General features: G+C 44.5%; 2 pseudogenes; both read right to left on the bottom strand.

Moving 5' to 3' along the window:
• Positions 1-216: 216 nt before the first annotated feature.
• Positions 217-3,419, bottom strand: LOC138517210 (28S ribosomal RNA; annotated as a pseudogene).
• Positions 3,420-3,831: 412 nt separating this feature from the next.
• On the bottom strand, positions 3,832-3,985 carry LOC138517122 (5.8S ribosomal RNA; annotated as a pseudogene).
• Between the last annotated feature and the right edge of the window lie 18,462 nt (positions 3,986-22,447).

Raw genomic sequence — 22,447 nt, 5'->3', positions numbered from 1 at the left:
CTCTCTCCCCTGGCCAGGGTGCCCCGGGCCTCCCCAAGGAAGACAGGGTCCTGCCACTCTGCTGTCAGATGGGGCAAGGCCATCTGGTCTGCTACGCTGACCTGAAAGGGCAGAGAGTGCTCCCCAGGTGCAGCCAGGGTTGGTGGGAGGTTGCAGACGTTCCTTTGCACCCCGTGGGCCAGCAGGAAGGATGAAGACCTTTGAGGCATGCATTTGACAAAAGCTTAGCTCAGAGGATGACTTTCAGTAGATCACAGTGAAGTAGATGCTCTTCTATTTACAAAACCCTGATCCAGAATCAGGTCGTATATGAATGATATAGCACCATGTTTCCCACGAACATGCGGTGCACTACAGGTGAGAGAGGTGACCCTCTTCTGTACACAATCGAGTCCTAAGGTGAGCAGCTTTACGCACCAGCCCAGAGGCCAGCTGAAACTCCACATCATTACAGTTTAGGGGAGATTCTGACTTGGAGGCATTCAGTCATAATCTCACAGAGATAGCTTAGCCCCATTGGCTCCTCAGCTAAGCACATACACTGAATCTGTGATTCCTCTCATACTGAACAAGATTACTAATGCAAAAACACATAATCAGCAGGATAAAACTAACCTGTCTCAGGACAGAGTAAACCTAGCTCACGTTCCCTATTAGTTGGTCAACAATCCAACACTTGGTGAATTCTGCCTCACAGTGATAGAAAGAGCCAATATTGAAGGATAAAAAAGCAATGTCACTATGAACGATTGGCCACCACAAGCCAGTTATTCCTGTGGCCATTTTACTGACACCTCATGCTTGAAACCCAAAGAGTCAGAAGGATCATGAGGCCCAGCTTGAATGGTCTGTATTCATGCAGAACATCAGTGTTTGCCCTTCTGCTCCACATGAGTTTTCTGTCCTCCATGAGCTCACCTTGGGACACCTGCATTATTGTTTGACAGGTGTACGGCCCCAGTCAAACTCCCCACCTGCCACTGTCCATGAGCGGATTGTGCCTGACAGGCGCCAGGCACTTGTAGTCAGAAACAAAAGCCCCACAGAGCTCTCTCCCCCGCCTCATTGGGTTAGTAAAAAAACAATAAGACTAGTGGTATTTCACTAGTGGACGGATGGCCTCCCACTTACCCTTTGCTTGTCATATCTCTTCACAGTGCCAGACCAGAGTCACACTCAACAGGGTCTTCTTTCTCCACCGATTATGCCAAGTCCATTCCCTTGGCTGTGGTTTTGCAAGATAGTAGGTAGGGACAGTGGGAATCTCGTTCATCCATTCATGCTCGTCACCAATTAGATAACGAAGCACTTGACTAGTTCAAGAGAGTCATAGGCAATCCTGCCATTTACCAGTGCTTCATTAAATTTCTTCACTTTTACATTCAGAGCACTGTGCAGAAATCTAATCATGTCAACACCAGCCACGGCCCTTCACGATGCTTTGTTTGAATGAAACAGTTGGATTCCCCTGCTCCCCACCAGTTCTAAGTCAGCTTCCAGGAGTTGTCAAAGGCAGACCGCTGGTCCCAAACTCCAGGAGGGAATAGAGAGAGGCGACAACCGCAGCTGGAGTGATCCCCAGGAGGGTCACAGCTTTGAGATGGGAGACGCCACATCCAGCTGTGGTCTGTGCCAAGCACCACATCACACCCCGCCCAAACAACCTAGCCCTTACAGCCAATCCGTATCCCAAAGTTACGGATTTGACATGCCAACTTCACTTACCTACATTGTTCTAGCATGACAGAGAGTGTTCACCTTGGAGACCTGCTGCAGATATGGGTGTGACCCGGTACAAGATTTACACCATGTCCTCCAGATTTTCAAGGACCAGCAAGAGCTCACTGGATGCTGTTGGAACCACAACGCTTTCCAAGGCTCAGAACTCTCTCTCAGGGCAAACCCATTACAGGGTGCCCTGACCTTCAAAAGGAAATAAAACTCTTCCAGGGCTCCTGCTAGCTTCTCCAGGATCATTTACCACACTGGATGCTGCAAGGGCACCCATCTCTGCCATTTCGGGTTCGTGGATCTGAACCTAACTCCCTTACAATCGGTTGTGGGCAACAGAGGCCATCGCCTATCCGCTCATCTCTTAGGACCAACCCATGTTCAACTGCTGTTCACATTGAGCCCTTCTCCACTTCAAACTTCAAACTTCAAAGTTCTCATTTGAATATTTTCTACTACCACAAAGAACTGCATCTGCAAGGGCTCTACACAGGTCCTCGCCCTGGGCTTTTGGGTACACCGCGGCGACCCTCCTGCATATCGTGGGTCAGCCCCCGTGGCTTTCAGTGCCAACAACGGCCGGGTATGGGCCCTACACTCCAGTGCCATCCAATTTCAGTGCCAGTTGATTCAGCAGGTGAGTTGTTACACACTTCTTAGCAGATCTGGACTTTCATAGCCACCGTCCTGCTGTCTATATCAACAAGCACCTTTTTTGGGGACAGTTTAGCATCAGCATCAGGCGCCTTAACCCGGCATTGGATTCATTCAACAGCGGCAGTTCTGCTTGCCAAAAGTAGGCTACTGTATACTTGCATTCGATGCCTAGCTCCGTGCCAGCGAGCCAAGCTTCTTCCCCATTTCAAGTTTAAGAATATGTTGAGATGGTTTCGGTCCCAAGACCTCCAATTATTCACTTTACCAGATAAAACTGGGGTTTCCGAGCACCAGCTATCCTGGGGGAAACTTTGGAGGGATCCAGCTCCTAGATGCTTTGATTAGTCTTTCACCCCTCTATCCAGGTTGGAAAACCAATTTGCACATCGGGACCGCTGTGGACCTCCACTAGAGTGTCCTCTATCTTCACCATGCCCAGGCAGAGTTTGCTATCTTTGGTGTCCTGTCACACACATTCATGCTCTGCTCTGCCTCCCTGATAGAGCGGTCAAGGCGGGCCATGCGCACACAGGCAGTGGACCCTCGAAATGATCCACAGGTCCGGTTGACTGACCTGCCTGCTGAGTTGAATTCTCACTGCACGGACCACACCCATTTACCTCACAACAGTTTTATGCCCTCCTGGATTTTCTCTTTAAAGTTCTATTCAAATTTCCCTTAAAGTACGTGTTTCTATCAACCCTGCACCCATACTTAACCTTAGATGGAGTTTACCACCTGCTTTGGGCCGCATTTCCAAGCTACCCGACTCCGACAAGATCTGATCCCGGTGCGCTGATGGCCACTTCCAGCTAAAACCATCCACAGTGTGAGCCATCATCAGAAGGACTTGGACGCTGAGGAGCCTGTTTTTTGCATGGCTCATATCTCAAACCCACCACTAGATGGGGATTCAGTGCTGGTCTCTTCTCTCATCAATCACCATTACTGAGGGAATCCTGGTTAGTTTATTTTCCTCACCTGAGTAATATGATTAAATTCAGTGGGCCGCCACATCTGATCTGAAGTTGTAGTCGGGAGCAGAAGCTTTGGCATCTGGCCTTATTCCTGAGGATAATGGTGGGGTGTGTCAGCCCAGCACCTCTGACATGGCAGAGTGTGCACTGTCCTGATATGCACCAAAGCCTACCTGGGGAAAGGTTGCCTGCCAGACACGGTTGCGAGGCCTGCCCTCCAGGCCCAATCCAAGCAGGCAGCTGTTGGACACCACAGACAGGGGAGGTGTGTTGGGTTTTAGGCACCTGGCTTTCTTGACCCCATGAGGGGCTAAACAGAGAGGCCAGGATGCACCTGCAAAAAGCCCCATGCCAGGTCAAGGGATCCTGCAATGGAGGGATTGTGGTCTGAGCTTAGTGGGACGAAGGGAATGGGGTGGGTCCCTGCGACGGCCCCAGCTGCACCCGGGGAAAATTGACATTAAAGCGACCCTCAGACAGTCATAACCCCTGGAGGCACCCAGAGCCACAGGGTGTGTTTGAAGTGTTGATAATTAACGTGTCCTGCAATTCAGACTACTTGTCGCAGCTAGCTGCATTATTCATCGATGCGCAAGTCAAGTGATCCACAGCCAAGTGTAACAGGCAACATTTTTCAGACGTTGGCCTGACCTGCCAGTGCAGGAGAGGCTGGGTGAGGCAGTGGGGTGATGACCCAGCCCAACGTCTAGCTTCCCCTCTTGAGAGTAAGCCAAGAATATCAGAGTTTTAAACAAATGGGGTCCAGGTGCTCAGCCCTGAAAGCCCCCATGCATCTTCTGTGGCAGTGCAGTGGGGCTTTCCATGTCAATTGAGGCAGGCCGCTCCATGGCAGGCCCACCCGGTGGTTGCTCATCCCCTTGCCATGACCTCCAACCCTTCAAACGAACCATGAGGAAGGTCACAGTGGTCACGAGGTTGGTTGGGACCATTAGAATCTTCAAATCAATGCCTGGCCGCACAGGGCCAAGCTCCAGGTACCTGGACACAAGGGAAGGTCACCCGCTATGCCAGGTGAACGTGTCCATTGCTCACCCATGGTGGTGGGTGGCTGGAGCCTCGACACGTGCCCATCGAGTATACCTAGCTGCGCTGTTTCTCAGAGCTCACCCGTGTGCTAGGACCCATCTGTCTGGGTAGGCATCCCGTGAAAACAGCCAGGTTTCCCTTGCTTCCGTCTGCCCCCCACTTGGGACTTCCCTTCCGCCCGAGGCACATTCAACTCCTGGCCGCTGGTGGGTCGGAGCTAGAGCGCCTGGCTGGCACGGCAGCTCAGGGGCAATCTCGGAGAGAGGGGATGCTCAGGGCTCATTCCTGGGTGGGGGTGAGACCCCAGCCTGAAATACTTAAAAAAAAAAAAAAAAAAAAGAATTCTTTTCTAAAGGGAGGAAAGAAAGAAAAAGCAGCCGGGGCAGCTCGCCCATAATGGGCGAGGGGGCATAAACCAAGTGGCCCCCTCACTCACTATGGCTGAACTGTCAAAGGGAACCATTGTTTCCCTTTGACAGTTCAGTTCCCCAGCCACATGTGCTCAATGATCTATTCAAGGCTGGGGGCGTTTTGCTTCATCAGCCTTGCAAAGCTCCTTGGAAATGCTGGCTGGGGAACTGCTTGTCGATATGTGCGTGGGAGATCTTTTGCGCCTCCTCACACATAGAGAGAGAGAAGGATGGACCATGGTGTTTCAGCACCCACACTCAGGTCCCTGCACGCATATGAAGGAACCAGGAAGCTCTTGCTTCCCGATTCCTTTTCATGATGCCGGAGCTGGAGCACTGGGCAGGAAACTTCAGGACCGGGGCAGATGATATGTTTATGTTAATTTCTTATTTATTTAAATGTGTGTATGGATGCGTGCATACTTGTGTTATGAGTGAGTGTATGGTGATGGGTGCTCGTGTGAATGATAGAGTGCTTGATGTGTGAATGCTATATGAATGTGCGTGTGTGTTGGTCCATGGAGCTGATTTTTAAAATGCCTTTGTTGCACAATCCCCCTCCCCACCTGCCAAAATCAGCTCTTCTTTTGAGGACAGGAGGGTATTTTTTTACTGGACATCTATTATAGATGTCCAGTAAAAAATACCATGCTTTCCCCATGGGCCCTCCAGCATCTTGCAAACACACATAATCACTTTGATTGTGTATGTGTGTTTGTGTTAGGCTCTGTGAGGCCCAGGGGGCAGAGATGGTATCTTTTTACTGGACATCTATCATAGATTTTAACCCATTATTTAAAAAAAGATTCCATGGGGAGAACCCTACCCAAACCCTCCTTAAGCACGGTTGCCATTGCATATCTGGAGGAAATATTTATGCCCCCCACGTAAAAGATTCACCAGCTGCGACTGGTCCAGGGACTGTGCTGGGAGCGGGTGGGGGGAGTTCACGGACTGTGGTGGGAGCAGGATGAGGGACCCATGGGCTAGTGGTGGGACCAGGGTGGGGGGAGCCAAGGGACTTTTGTGGGAGCAGATTGGGGAGAACCCAGAGTCGGTGGTGGGAGTAGGGTGCAGTGACGGCGCAAAATTGTTCATATCCATTTGGATTTAGAGATTAACAATGGAGCATATGCAAACAAGAGAAACTAATTCTCCCTTTTACTATAAGAAACCTGCATTAAAATGAAGCAGGAATCGGCAACGCCAATTTTTTCATTATTTGCAGTGGTTCATTGCACTTTACATTTACAGACATGTTTCTTTTAACCTCAGAAAGGACCAACCCATCTCAAAGAACATGTATGCTTACGAGCTCGTCATCATACAGAGAATATTGCTAGTAACTGGTAGTCATTGGTTAGAAGCGTGTACCATTTTGCTAATGCACGTGAGACATGAAACCTGCAGCTTGCCCAGATCACTACAGAGGACCATAACATGTTTTTGGCATTTTTTCCATCCAATCTGACATCCAGCGAAATTTTAAAACGCTCCGTCAGGATCCCAAAGAATGATGTAAACCCTTACATTTGTTTACTACTGGGTCAAAAAGTTAGTTTGTACCGGTCCAAAATAGAATACAGACATCCTAAACAATGTGTAGCTTGCTATAACTATGGTTTCCCACAAATTGAAAATAATATCCTGTAACAAGACCCTGCTCAGGTTTACCAGCCATTCCCATGCAAAGACACCATAAACATGTACGTACACATGTTAGTTATATCAAAATGTAACACAACTCTAGCAGAATACATGTCTGATACTAATTTTTGGATGAGAAACATTTGAGAAGCATTCACACCTTATCATGTATCTCTTGGACAACTGAAACAGTTCTTCTACTATTGTGTTTGCCCCCAAGATGTGTAATAAATAACAGAGCAAACATTCCGTGCATACCTTAAACCCTCTAACCAAGGAAGCTCCCCTGCTGTGCTGAATACTAGGACGGTGACTTGGACAGTACTGTGATGAGGACTAGGACTGTGATGAGGACTGTGTCTAGGACTAGGACTGCAACACGGACAATCACTGTAATGGGGACTGCAATGAGGACTAGGACTGTGATGAGAAGTAGGACTGACTGCAACAAGAACTAGGACTATGATGAAGACTAGGACTGTAAATAGGATTCAGACTGTGATGATAACTAAGACTGTGCTAAGGAATAGGAATGTGACTAGGACTGTGATTATGACCAAACACGTGAGGACCCAGTTGTGAAATGTAGAAATACCACATGCACATCTTTATATATAAGGGGGTGTTGATTTCAGCATAACAAAATTGCATTCTCATAGATTACATTATGTTTTAGTTATATCCTTTCAGAATCTAGCCTATTCATAAACCCACCTTCAAGGTAGTATCTAATTTATTTTTTTGTCTTATCTTTTGCCACGTTCACCCCAACTGTCACACCACTCCCAGGTCAGAGAATTAGAAAGAGAGTAAGGGGGAGCATGCAAGAGTGAAAGAGAGACAGAAAGAAAGACAAAGAAGGGGGAAATGGAGGGGGGGGGGAAGAAAAGACTGATGAAGATACAAAAGCAGGGAAAGAGAGAGAAAGAGAGAGAGAGGGGGAGAGAGAGAGAGAAAGAAAGCGACAGCACGACAGAGATAGAGACAGGGAATATGAACATTAAAAACAGAAAATTAACTTTTTGTTAAGCTTTCTACTAAAGCCCTAACAGTGAATACACACGTAATGGCCGTAGAAATCCTGGACAGTGATCTTTCCTAAATTTTCATGGATTATTTTACTCAGTTTAGATGCATTCAAAATAGGTTTGTACTCCTTGTCTTCTTTTTCTCAACTTTGTTTTGGCAGAGCACCACAGAATTCAGTATAACCAGTAGAATACACATGCAATACCAAATACATTACTTAGATTCCTGAAAATACAAAGGGCCCGATTCACAGAAGCGTTTTATAATGGCAAAACCTCATTGGAAAACGTTCTGTGAATAAGGGCCAAAGTGTAAAAGCCCATCACAATCAGGATATAAATACAACTACCTGACACATAAAACAACAATGTAAGGTCAGGTACTGCAAGCACTTTGAGGATAGTTCGTCTTGTCCTAACAGTGAAAACAAACAATGGATTTTAAGTATTCAGTATTTCAGCCATGCTCTAAAAACATATTTTGCTACTGCGCAAACAGTATGGCCATTATCGGTCCTTCTACAAAATAGCATAATACCAAACTCATGAAATCTTTCTTTCAGGTATGCCTTCCTATAATATATACAGGGAATGAGCCAAAATATGGACATTTATCTGTTTCATTAGCATTCCAAGTATTATGTAATGCAGCAACTGGCCATTTACTAATTTTCAACGTAATATATAGCAAGCGTAGAAGTCTTGGCCTCATATAATCCAAATATATTTCATATCCTCCCTAACTCTTATTTTCCCAGTAGATTCTCATAGCAGGGGAAGTCAAAGCAGTACTCTGGCGCTCACGTCCAATCTAATTTTATCATGGACCTCAATGTCAGCTGGGAGACACCAAAGGTCAGGATGGCCAAGCTTACTGTTGTGTTCTGCCTGGTTTGTTGTGTTCCAGAATCACTAGTGGTTCAGGAACACAGAGCAGCTGAAGGAGAATTGAGGCTGGGTGCCTGCTGCTCTCCGCCTTTAACTTAGTAAACTTGTTTAATCCTTACCTTCAGCGTGTCGGTAGTATCCAAATTGTTCATTTACAATTGTTCGAATGAACAATTGACCAAATTTAAGCGGTCACAATTGACCTTTTCACAATTGACTGAATATATCTATATATATATATGTGCAAGGAATCTACCATTAGTGCCGTGGAGCACAGGCATAACCATCATGAACAAGAAAGTGCACTGTTTTACCGGTCTGGGGAGATCAAGCCTAGACATATATTTGCGAGATATATATCGGGGTGTTTTGGGGGGTTTGGCGTTGGGTGAGGGGTTGTGGGGGGATTCCCCCCACATATATGTTACAATTGACCTTCACAATTCGGTCAATTGTGAAAAGGTCAATTGTAATTCGAACAGTTGTAAAACGAACAATTCGTATACAACCAGCATGTTGTGTATTCACCAACTCATCAGTGGGGAACAGGATCTGGAACCGCGTCACACAAAGGGGCAGGGAAGAAAGAAAAGCACAGAGGCCCCGAAGCAGCAGACACTGCAGTGGAGGAAGTAGGAGTCCAGTATCTGCTCAGCAAGGACTAGGGGGAAGGAAATAATACCATAAAACAAAAGAAGTGGACTGCCGTAAGCGAGAGCAACATTGCACTTGTCAGCCCCTTCCTCACCAGTAGAGTGACGTGCATTGTCACATGCAACGTCCTCCCCCTCCACCAACCAAGCATTGTGATGCGTTGCCTAGCAACGTAGTGCATCACTTCCCGGGGGAGGCCCCTGCTGAGCTGACATTGTGACGTGTTGCTTAAACATCTAGAAAGACACCGAACAGAGATTCCCAGTACTGAGGGGAGTTTATATTGAAAGATACAAGCAACATACAGAACACATGCATATAAGAGAAGGTCATTACAAGCCAGGAAGTTTGATACAGGCTAGGAAGTTTAAAAGAAGTAGGAAGGGAATACAGCATCCTTTCAACTTTACAACTTTTAATATAATTGGGAAATACTTCCTACAGAATACAGAAAGTGTCAGCCTTTGAAGTGCAAAACTATAAAAAAATAGCAAGTGCAATAATCAAGCAAGCCAAACATGCCTGCAGCAATACCTCCTTGACCTCCATTCCTGGCGGAACCGGGAACACCACCAATAAGATGGGAAAGATGGAGAAAAATCTTTGAGACTTACATAGTGGCTGTTGTTGCATAATCTGGGCCCAGAGGGATAGTGTTTTCAATGGTTTCCCAGAGCCGCAAAAGGAAGGGGCAGGAAACTTGGACAAGTTCATGTTGGTGGTAAACATAAATAGAGGATCATTTTGAACCATTGAAAAATGTGACCTTCGAAAGACACACATTTTTTCATAGAACCCAAGACCCCTCAGAACCAGTAGAGGGGTACGTAGCTGTTCTAAGGACATTGAGCCACACTTGTGAATTTGTCAATCTAAACAATTTGTTGATTCGGGATCAACTGGTGAGATGCACCAAAAATCCCAGGGTGCAGGAAAAGTTACTGGTGAAAGACATGGCCCTGGAAAAAGCAGTGGAACTTACCAGAAGTATCGGACAACTCAAAACATGAAGGAAATGAAATTTGAAGGAAATGGTCAAGAAGTGTGTTCTCTGAATCAAATAAAATCATATGGGGCAAGGAAAGGGTGGATGGGAAACAAGTACTTCAGACGTGGCAACCCTAGAAATTCCGCAATTAGTGTGTTCTGTCCAGCGAGAATTGCAGAGTGCATCAAATGTAGATGTAAAGGGCATTTTGCATGCATGTGCAGCGAATCTACCATTAGTGCCGTGGAGCACAGGCATAACCATCATGAACAAGAAAGTGCACTGTTTTACCGGTCTGGGGAGATCAAGCCTAGACATATATTTGCGAGATATCGGCAATGTCTGGGAGAGTAGGAGGTCTTGTGAATGTATTTCAAATTGATGACTCAAAGTTATCAATGAAGGTAGATTCTGCCTTCCCTTGGACCATTGTGTCAGATAACACTTTTAGAAGCACTCTATTGAGAGATTTGCAGGAATTAATGCCACCTCTGGTACAACCTTGTGGCTATGGTGAAAGTGAAATAGAGTTGCTAGGTACATTTCAAGGGCTTGTTGGCTATAAAAGTAGAGAATGTGTAGCAAATATTTTAGTAGCAAAGAAAGGATCATCCTTGTTAGGATGGGAAGAGCAAAGGAACTTGGGAGTTCGTATTCAAGCTAATGCACCCATTCCAGTGACAATAGTAGAATTGGGTGATAATTGGGATCCAGAATTTCCCAAGGTATTTTCTGAGAACCTGGGGAAGTTAAAGGACTTTGAACATTGCATTAAAATGAAAAGTAATGTGCATCCACTTCCACACAATATGAAGCAACAATTGCACAAGGAATTGGATAGTCTTCTTCAGAGACGTCTGATAGAGCGCGTACATGGGACAGAATGGTTATCTCCAGTTGTCTTGGTTGGCAAAAAACAATGGGAAAATGTGCTTGTGTGTTGACTTGAGAGAGCTTAACAAGAACATCTTAGTCGAAAGGCACCCATTACTGGTCATATCGGAAGCTCTGTCTGGGTTGGGAGATTCTAGTTGGTTCACAGTTATGGATTTATCGGTGGCTTATCAGCAAGTACCGTTATCTTGAGAATGTCAGAATGTTACAGCATTCATCACACTGGAGGGAACCTTCAAATAACTAAGGATGCCTTTTGGGTTGACATCAGCTGCAGCTGTCTTTCAGCAAGTGATGGAAAAGGTGTTGGAGGTAGTCAGCAATGTGTGTTCCAAGATGATATTCAGATTTTTGCTGATTGTACGTAACAACATGATAGAGTTTTGAAGTGTGTGTTGGAGAAACTGAGTGAAGCTGGTCTGACAGTACAGCGCAGTAAATGTAAAATTGGTGTGCGTGAGGTGCAATATTTAGGGCACAAGGTCTCAGCTCTCCAGTTTGGTGGAGAATATAAGTAAGACCCCAGCACCGCAGGATAAAGATCAATTGAGGTCCTTTATGGGAATTCTATCATACATTTTTCAATAATTTTGCGGCTATTTCCATACCATTAAGAGTGTTGGTAAAAAAAGGGACTACTTCCACTGGTCGGATGAATGTAGAGAGGTTTTCCAGAGGATAAAGGAAGGAACTGCTAAGGCACCCTCTTTAGGTGGATTTATGAGTGGTCGGAGGACAGTGTTGACAGTGGATGCCAGCTTGCTGAGTTTGGGGGGATCATTGTTGCAAATAGATGTTGGGAAAGAGGAGCATGTGATTGCATTTGCGTCTAGACCATTGAGGAGTGCTGAGAAAAATTATTCAGTCATGGAAAAAGAGGCTTTAGCAGTGTTTTGGCCCGTCATGTACTTTACATTTTTCTTCTGGGGCCAACGTTTTATGGTAAAGACGGACCACAGACCGTTAGTGCAAATGTTAGCTGGAGGGGGCTGGGCCTAAGGGTCGCCCAGAATTTCGAAGTGGATGTTGGGATTACAGAACTATAACTTTCATATGTGTTATGTACCAGGCAAGGAAAATGTAGTGGCAGATTGTCTCTCTCCTCTCCCGGTGGGGGGTGACAATGAAGTTGTAGGGAAGGTGCTGGAAGATGACATGGTTGTGGGCAACATTGATCAAGGCACCGTAGATGAAGAGGCTTGGAAGGTAGCAGAAAGAGAGGACACAGTACTCATTAGGGTTAAGGAGTGGACTGTGGAGGGTTGGCCGGGTAGGAATGAGGTAGAGAGAAAGTTTGATCGGTGCTATGAGGTTAGAAATGAGTTGTGTTTGTTAGTATCTGGTGGAAGGCTCAGGAGGGGGCAAAATGAAATTCCCCCTGAGAGTATTAGAGACAAACTAATTGAAATAGCTCACCCAGGGCATTGTGGCATGAATAGTACAAAAAGGTTGTTGTGACAGAGTTACTGGTGGTCAGCTATGGATAGCAGAGTGAATAGGAAGACAAGAGAATGTGATGTTTGTCTTGCAAGTGACAAGAGCAAAGTGGTGTGGGAGATGCCACTTCTTCCAGTGCGAGTACCTGAAGAACCTTGGCAAAAAGTGCCAGTGGACTTGATGGGTCCCATTCAGGGGTTAGGTGAAGACATCAAATTCATTGTGGTTTTGGTGGATTATCATTCGAAGTGGATAGAATGGAAAGGGTTAAAGGAGGCTACCACAGCAGAATTGGTGTTGTTTTTTTTTAAGAAGCTTTTTTCTGTGAAGGGTTTCCCACAGAAATTGTGACGGATAATGGTGTGCAATTTTCTTCAGACACTATGAGGACTTTTTTAATGCGGTTTAGCATTTTGCACACTCACACTGCATTATATCATCTCAGGGTTGGTGGAACGAGCAAATAGGTTCTTGAAATTAGGTATTCCGTTGGCTATGAGGTCAGGGTTGCAGTGGGGTGAGGTTTTGAGGGAAATGGTGTGGAGTTATTGTGTTATGCCTCATTCGGTCACGAGAATATTCCATTTTGTTTCGCTAAAAGGACACCAACCGGCTACCAAGTAATGTCCAGGTTGGATAGGATTGTATTGTAGTGTGAATACTAATCATAAGGAAGCGGTGAAGATGGTGGGGGAGGCTCAAGATCAATACAAAAGAGTGTTTGACAAAGATTACAAGGTAAAGGAACGACAATGGGTTATTGGTGATTCTGTGCTTATTAAGAATCCCATATATGGTCACAAATGCTTGGAAAGTAAATGTCTAGGTCCAAAAAGGATTGCAGCAGTGAGGGATAGTGTAGTGATCGTAGATGGTGGAGAAGTTTGGTCGAAGGGTAGGTTGGTGTTGAGCAAGGAACAGGGACAACAAGGGGAGAAGAGTGCTGAAGGATGTAGGGGGATGCATGGGGGATGTGAAAGAAGTACTGTGCTGAAGGGTGGAAGCGGAAGTGGTGAGAGTTATGGTGGAAGAGATATGGTGATGGATGATGAACGTGTTGGTGGAAGAGTCAGAAGATTTCCTGTTACTTTTAAGATTTTCTTTGTATTTAATTGTGCACTGGTGGGGTCGTTATTTCATGATTTACTTCCTAGGTTGTTATGCATTGTTAAGGGGTTTGGTTGGGGTGCACTGTGTTGTTTTGTATTCACTGTTAATGGGGAAGATGTGTTGTGTTCTGCTTGGTGTATTTTGTTCCAGAATCACTGGTGGTTCTGTAACATAGAGCAGTTGAAGGAGAGCTGAGGCTGGGTGCCTGCTGCTCTCCGCCTTTAACTTAATAAACTTGTTTAATCCTTACCTTCCGCGTGTCATGTATCCACCAACTCATCACTTACGTAACCATGTTTTAACATATAAAAACCACATCAGAGTTACCCAGCAAATCAACAACAGCTTCTTGGAACTTGAAGAGCTCCTCTCTAAACCACACAGACTGATCCAGTACTGGACAGGCATAAGGGCCACAGCATCTCCAATCGCAGGTAAGTCTGTTTCCTCATGGATTAAGACTTGGATGTCCCTGGCGCAAGTGCCAGACTTTTATTTAGGAACCCATTTTCAATTGTCCCAAGCTTGCTGCCTTTTGAGACACTCCAAAGTTCAGCAGAGTATACAGCAGCTTGCCTGGCCTGGGCCTCATACTCTTGTTACAGAGGTCTTACTATGCGATCACCTTAAGTGAATGCAAATGTGGTGATGGCTCCACTATACCTCAAAAGTGTATTTTCTTTTCTTGCACATTTTTGGTCCCAACTGCAAGAAGTAACAACACGTACCCCAAGATAGTCATAGTAATTTATTTGCTCTATGTCCTGATTATCAACAGTCAGTTTATAACTAGGCCTTTTTCCTTTTTCTAGGGAAAGTCATGGCTTTTCACTTGTCAATATTTATGGATAAAACCATATCCTCACAGAACTCTCTGAATACATGCAATTGGGTTTTTAGCCCAGACATATTTTGCAATATTAAGATGGTTTCATCTGCAAACAACGGGCCCGGTATTTTGTCGCCAGTCAAAACAGGAGCATCTGTAGCCACATTCAAAAGTCTGCCATTCAGTCCATTTATGTACAATAAAAACAAGGTTGGCGCCAAAATGCACCCCTGGCACGTGCCTTTTTGCACCGGGATGGGCTATGTTGTCCCCCCATTCCACATCTAATCACAGCATTGTTTTTCTCTTATAGCAGTAAGATGGCAGACAACAACTAACTCGGAATGTCATATGATTTTAGGGTGTTCGAGAGCTTGGCATGTGTTACTGTGTCGAACACAGTTCATATGTCCACAAAAAATGTGAATATATTAGCTTTCCGCAATTCCACATATTTGTCTAATATTAACTTGAGTCTAAAACATTGATACATTTTGCTGCCTTTTCTGAAGCCCGCCTGCCGCTGATCAATGATATCTTACGAGACAGCCCATTCTTTAAGATGGCCCAAAACTTCTTTCGCAAAAATGTCCGTGCTGAACCAAGTAGGGACATGAGTCTATAAATGGATGGGCCTTTAGTGCCACTTTTTTATATAAGTGGATTATCTCTGCTTTAGACCACGATATTGGAGCTGAATTCTCCCTAGTTCCAGCATTAAACAGCTTCAGGAAATAAGGGGCCCAGATCTTGACTTCTTCTTGAAAGATGTCCCCAGGAATTTTGTTTGGATCAGGGGATTTTTTAGACTTTAAGGAGAGGATTGCTTCTCTAATTTCAGGCAGTGTAAACAACAATGGAGCTGAAAGCAATGCTGTGTGCTCCCGGAAGCTGGGCAAGAACACTGCTCTAGATTCTCTATAGAGCTCATCAAAGTGCTCTGCCCAGCAATCAGGGGTAATACTGATGTGAATAACATTTCCAAGTGCTTCCTGGCAGGAGGTAATAAGTCTCCAGAACCTTGAGGAGCCATTGCCTTTGGCAGCCATAAGCAGTTCCTCGCATTTTAATGATTCATAATCTTTCTTTTTGATTGCTATTAGTTTTTTGTAAACAGTTGTAGCCTGGCAAATGTTACCCTTGTTGGTAGAACCAACATTTTTAGTGATTTCAGTCAGTGTCCTTTTAGCCTCCCTACCTTCATTATCAAACCAGGTGGAGTGCCTAATAGCCAATTTCCTAATTGCTATATCCGGTGCCGTTACATGGTCTGTCTTGATAGAAACAATCTGATTGTAGGAATTCAGAACTTCACTATCTGTACAGCCACCATTATCTAGCACCTTACCCACCTTACCCACCTTACCCACCTTACCCACCTTACCCACCTTACCCACCTTACCCACCTTACTCAATGGTTCCAGGAAATGGTTATACAAATGTGAGATAACCTGACACATGTCCAAATCATCCCATTTCACCACCATCATTGCTTTCCCCCTGATCTCTAAAGAAACAGACCGTCCCAAAATGTCATTGTGCTCCCTGTTTTACAATGTTACCACAATCGGCCTGTGATCGCTCTCATTCCTTGGCAACACTTCACACTTTTCCACGTTGGTCCAAGCTTGGATGTTAATCAAAACATAATCAATATTTGTTTCTCGATCCCTTGATACAAATGTTGATTGTGTAGAAATATAACTTGGACACCTCCCTTTTACATGCTCTCAGGTTTAAGCTGAACCATGCACGCGTGATGTCCAGGGCATACTTGATCTTATGTTTTGGATATCCCACTGCCAGGTCAGGTCTATCCTAGACCTGGTCCTCGGTTTCCATCAACCCATCTATATCTCATGCAGCTGTTCAAATTGTACGTTGAAATCGCCAAGCACAATTATCACTGGTTTATTGAGATTACTCTGCTCGCATGCATTAATGTGGGTATCTGTGAATGACATTGATTTCATGCCATTCTCTGGTGTCAACATATTGTACAAATTAAATAACAGTGAATTATCCCCTCCATATAATGTAGTATCAAGTTGCTGTAAGTCCGGGGAGCCACACTCTATATCTCCTTGGCTTGTTCAATAAACGTGGGATCTATCCAAGTTACCGTCCCACTTCTTGGCTTTCCTCCTGATCCCTTACTTTCAAGATGTTCAAAGGATGCATAGCCCTGTAACATACAGGTCATCATGATTCAGGATTTCAGGAAACAAATAATATTGTTCGACCCTTGAAAGTTGCACCAATCACTATCACTTAAGTTCTTGCCAGGCCTAGCAACATTCCATGTAGCTATACGAATTACATCCAAAGTGGGATTCGTGCCACACTCTATTTGGGGAACACTGGGAGTTGCCCCAAGTTTGGGGCTCCCGAAACATCATTCAATATCAGCCAAGGCGGAAGGTGCTTCAGGGACTCTCCTGATGAATGCCATGCAACCTTTGGCTTGCACAGGTTATACTTGGATGCTGACAACTTTCGGGGGCAATGTTCTAAATTCCATCCCAAATAGGCCCTCAGCCAAAAGGACATTTTTTAACCTCACACTGATAGTATCCCTGGGAATTAGAACCCTCAGGAATTTGGATACTGTCAACAATGTCCTCCCTTATAATTGCATAGCATCCTCTCCAAGATTGAATCCAATGGATGACCTTTTTCACAAAGCTTTCCTTGGTTTCACTATTGGTCTTCTCTAACCTCAGAACGTTTGTCAGGAGGAGGATTTTTGAGGGTCTATTTACTATAAGTTGTGCAAGGGTCCATTACTATCCCTCCCAGGAAAATTAGTAGGGTGAGCTCTTATTCTTGAGGGGTCCAGCTCTGGTTGCACTAGACCTTTAATTAAGAATCCATCACCGCTTTGTGAGAGGTATGGTGGATCAGTGTCCCTCTTGCCTGATGATGGTTAATGACATGATTTACTCTATCAATTAATGCCCTGCTTTCCAGTGCATTGGATGAAGGAATGTTACTAACTTGAAGTTTGGTGTCATAGTCTATGACACCCACCCGATTTTGTGGATTGGAGGGGTGGGCCACATTAGCCAAGTCCTCGAATAATTCTGTACTGATCTGGGTATTAACTGAGATCTTCTTCACATTACATGGCACAGTCCCCTTGTTTAGCAAGGCACTTTTTAAAGAGCTTACTTCCATGAGGACCTTACCTACTACTGCCAGCAGTTCTTTAACAACCAAGCTTCGTCTTTACCCCCATACTCGGTGACCTCTATACCTCTCTCCATATCAATATCTAGAGCTTTAGGCTCCTCATGCACCTGGGTTACAAACTCAGGTGGGGATGTATTAGGTGTAGCTTCTCAGGGTTCCCTCTTTGAAACGTTAATACTATTCAAATCCACCAGAGTGGTAATAGTACTGAACACATCAAACCGTGAAGTCGTTGGAATATTATATTGCAGAGTGTAGCAACCCTCAACTAACATATTCGGTGGAATAGATAAGGGCTCCTGGATTTCTACTGGGATAATAAATCCCCCCCCCACCCTCCACATGATCACTAATTTTGGACATTTCAAAAGGGTGGGGTTCATTAACCTCTGAAGCAGGATGGTGGAATTCTTCCTCTTTTCGGTCGGGGCAACCTTCCTTGCGTAATTAGAGCTTAAGGTGTTAGACGGAGAAAGGGAACCAGTATCCTTTCTGGGTGGTGAATCTGAATATGTTAACAACTCATCTGCATTACTTGCGACACAGGGGCATCAGTACTACGTTTTGGGGATATATTAGATTCCACACCCGCAATATCTCTTGGGGAGGTGGGGTAAAGGAGCTAAGCAACACTTGTGTCTCTCCTATTAGAGAGTTGGCATCCTCATTAAGCTTATTTATCACAACTGATTTATTCTTTGCTTTGTTGGGTTTAGATGTAACAGGAGATGTAATTGCCTTCCTGTAATGGCCATTATTAACAGCCCTGTTTATTCACAACCCAATAAGCTGAAGTTATACAAAATTGTAAAGTGCAGTTTGCTATTTAATGTGTGCAAAAATGCCAAAATGTTAAAAGTGCAATGTGCAATGTGCAAAAGTGATAAAATAGGGCGCAGACAGGGTAATTGACAGGGTCACTATTGGTCTTCTCTAACCTCAGAACGTTTGGCAGGAGGAGGATTTTTGAGGGTCTATTTACTATAAGTTGTGCAAGGGTCCATTACTATCCCTCCCAGGAAAATTAGTAGGGTGAGCTCTTATTCTTGAGGGGTCCAGCTCTGGTTGCACTACACCTTTAATTAAGAATCCATCACCGCTTTGTGAGAGGTATGGTGGATCAGTGTCCCTCTTGCCTGATGATGGTTAATGACATGATTTACTCTATCAATTAATGCCCTGCTTTCCAGTGCATTGGATGAAGGAATGTTACTAACTTGAAGTTTGGTGTCATAGTCTATGACACCCACCCGATTTTGTGGATTGGAGGGGTGGGCCACATTAGCCAAGTCCTCGAATAATTCTGTACTGATCTGGGTATTAACTGAGATCTTCTTCACATTACATGGCACAGTCCCCTTGTTTAGCAAGGCACTTTTTAAAGAGCTTACTTCCATGAGGACCTTACCTACTACTGCCAGCAGTTCTTTAACAACCAAGCTTCGTCTTTACCCCCATACTCGGTGACCTCTATACCTCTCTCCATATCAATATCTAGAGCTTTAGGCTCCTCATGCACCTGGGTTACAAACTCAGGTGGGGATGTATTAGGTGTAGCTTCTCAGGGTTCCCTCTTTGAAACGTTAATACTATTCAAATCCACCAGAGTGGTAATAGTACTGAACACATCAAACCGTGAAGTCGTTGGAATATTATATTGCAGAGTGTAGCAACCCTCAACTAACATATTCGGTGGAATAGATAAGGGCTCCTGGATTTCTACTGGGATAATAAATCCCCCCCCCACCCTCCACATGATCACTAATTTTGGACATTTCAAAAGGGTGGGGTTCATTAACCTCTGAAGCAGGATGGTGGAATTCTTCCTCTTTTCGGTCGGGGCAACCTTCCTTGCGTAATTAGAGCTTAAGGTGTTAGACGGAGAAAGGGAACCAGTATCCTTTCTGGGTGGTGAATCTGAATATGTTAACAACTCATCTGCATTACTTGCGACACAGGGGCATCAGTACTACGTTTTGGGGATATATTAGATTCCACACCCGCAATATCTCTTGGGGAGGTGGGGTAAAGGAGCTAAGCAACACTTGTGTCTCTCCTATTAGAGAGTTGGCATCCTCATTAAGCTTATTTATCACAACTGATTTATTCTTTGCTTTGTTGGGTTTAGATGTAACAGGAGATGTAATTGCCTTCCTGTAATGGCCATTATTAACAGCCCTGTTTATTCACAACCCAATAAGCTGAAGTTATACAAAATTGTAAAGTGCAGTTTGCTATTTAATGTGTGCAAAAATGCCAAAATGTTAAAAGTGCAATGTGCAATGTGCAAAAGTGATAAAATAGGGCGCAGACAGGGTAATTGACAGGGTCACTATTGGTCTTCTCTAACCTCAGAACGTTTGGCAGGAGGAGGATTTTTGAGGGTCTATTTACTATAAGTTGTGCAAGGGTCCATTACTATCCCTCCCAGGAAAATTAGTAGGGTGAGCTCTTATTCTTGAGGGGTCCAGCTCTGGTTGCACTACACCTTTAATTAAGAATCCATCACCGCTTTGTGAGAGGTATGGTGGATCAGTGTCCCTCTTGCCTGATGATGGTTAATGACATGATTTACTCTATCAATTAATGCCCTGCTTTCCAGTGCATTGGATGAAGGAATGTTACTAACTTGAAGTTTGGTGTCATAGTCTATGACACCCACCCGATTTTGTGGATTGGAGGGGTGGGCCACATTAGCCAAGTCCTCGAATAATTCTGTACTGATCTGGGTATTAACTGAGATCTTCTTCACATTACATGGCACAGTCCCCTTGTTTAGCAAGGCACTTTTTAAAGAGCTTACTTCCATGAGGACCTTACCTACTACTGCCAGCAGTTCTTTAACAACCAAGCTTCGTCTTTACCCCCATACTCGGTGACCTCTATACCTCTCTCCATATCAATATCTAGAGCTTTAGGCTCCTCATGCACCTGGGTTACAAACTCAGGTGGGGATGTATTAGGTGTAGCTTCTCAGGGTTCCCTCTTTGAAACGTTAATACTATTCAAATCCACCAGAGTGGTAATAGTACTGAACACATCAAACCGTGAAGTCGTTGGAATATTATATTGCAGAGTGTAGCAACCCTCAACTAACATATTCGGTGGAATAGATAAGGGCTCCTGGATTTCTACTGGGATAATAAATCCCCCCCCCACCCTCCACATGATCACTAATTTTGGACATTTCAAAAGGGTGGGGTTCATTAACCTCTGAAGCAGGATGGTGGAATTCTTCCTCTTTTCGGTCGGGGCAACCTTCCTTGCGTAATTAGAGCTTAAGGTGTTAGACGGAGAAAGGGAACCAGTATCCTTTCTGGGTGGTGAATCTGAATATGTTAACAACTCATCTGCATTACTTGCGACACAGGGGCATCAGTACTACGTTTTGGGGATATATTAGATTCCACACCCGCAATATCTCTTGGGGAGGTGGGGTAAAGGAGCTAAGCAACACTTGTGTCTCTCCTATTAGAGAGTTGGCATCCTCATTAAGCTTATTTATCACAACTGATTTATTCTTTGCTTTGTTGGGTTTAGATGTAACAGGAGATGTAATTGCCTTCCTGTAATGGCCATTATTAACAGCCCTGTTTATTCACAACCCAATAAGCTGAAGTTATACACAATTGTAAAGTGCAGTTTGCTATTTAATGTGTGCAAAAATGCCAAAATGTTAAAAGTGCAATGTGCAATGTGCAAAAGTGATAAAATAGGGCGCAGACAGGGTAATTAAAACTCAATACTCTATACATGTTTGCATAAAATGCCAATGCTAAATGGGCGTACTTGATGCTATAAAATACCTAATTAATCTAATTAATACCTATTTAATATACCTTACCAGTACCTTAACTAATAACAGAATAAGAGCTGACTAAATATATGGCACTACTCCCAACAAAATGTTAATGTTAATAGTAATGTTAAAGGTATTATGTAAAGCGCACTGTCACCACTGGAGCTCTGATGGATCTGAAAAGTGGAGGAGTGGTGGGTTAGTAGGGTGCAGTGGGAATAGGAAAGTGAGAGTTTTGATGTCGTGTTCGCAGCTTCAGTCCGGTGTGCACCGTTTGCTGAGCTTAAGTGTGGTTTTTGGGTCGATGTGACTTCCCAGTGTGCTGTTGTGCCAGGTTATGTGTTGTTTGTCTGTTGTTGCAATGTGGTGAAGTACTTGTGGATTGCTGTGCAGAGAAGTGGTTGTGTGAGTTTCTGTATGAGAAGCCTATGCAGAAAGTTGAGGTTTTTAGAGTTGAATTAGCAGGTTTTTGTCTTATCTCTTTAATTTTGCGTTTGTCCGCCTAGTTGGCCGACACATTGAGGAGTGCCAGTTTTCCTCTGTGTTACTCTAGTAGTGTGGGTATCTGGCTGATGCAGGCATGTTCCCCATGCCTGGAGTTGCGGATGTTTGGGTTACAGGGTTCTAGTCACTCCCTGCCCATCCCATGTGAGGTCCTTACCTACCTAAGTCTCCTCAGTGGACTAGATGTTTATGGACATGGGTGGTCGGGGACTTCCTCCCCCCGCCCGCCGGTTAGGGAAGATTAAGTTAGGTGGTCATGAGTTACTCCCTGGGATTCTTGTTTCCCGCTGGGTCTGTGCTTCTTAGTTGTTTCCTTCTGGTTCTGGAGCAAAGAGCAACGTTTTTGAGTAGTGTTCTGAAGTCCAGATGATCCCTTGTGTGGCGCATGTTTTTTGGCAGGTCATTCCAGGTTATTGCTGCCAGGTGAGAGAACGATGATCCCTGAATGTTCTTTTATTGTATGGTTTTGGTTTTAAGCTGTCTTTGCTTGATCTGAGTGGTCTTGTTGGATGGTAGATGGTTATTTTCTTATGTATGAACTCTGCTTCTTGACTGTGGATTGCGCTGTATGTTATGCACAGCGTTTTAAACTTTATTTGCAGTTTGATTGGTAGCCAGTGTAGCATTTTCAGCACTGGGGTAATGGCTTCTCTCC

The sequence above is a fragment of the Ambystoma mexicanum genome, chromosome 6q (genome assembly GCF_040938575.1).
Source record: "Ambystoma mexicanum isolate Mex_15411 chromosome 6q, UKY_AmexF1_1, whole genome shotgun sequence".
Taxonomy (NCBI): Eukaryota; Metazoa; Chordata; class Amphibia; order Caudata; family Ambystomatidae; genus Ambystoma; species Ambystoma mexicanum.
The sequence above is the reverse complement of the archived record's forward strand: the minus strand, read 5'-3'. Positions and strand labels throughout refer to the sequence as shown.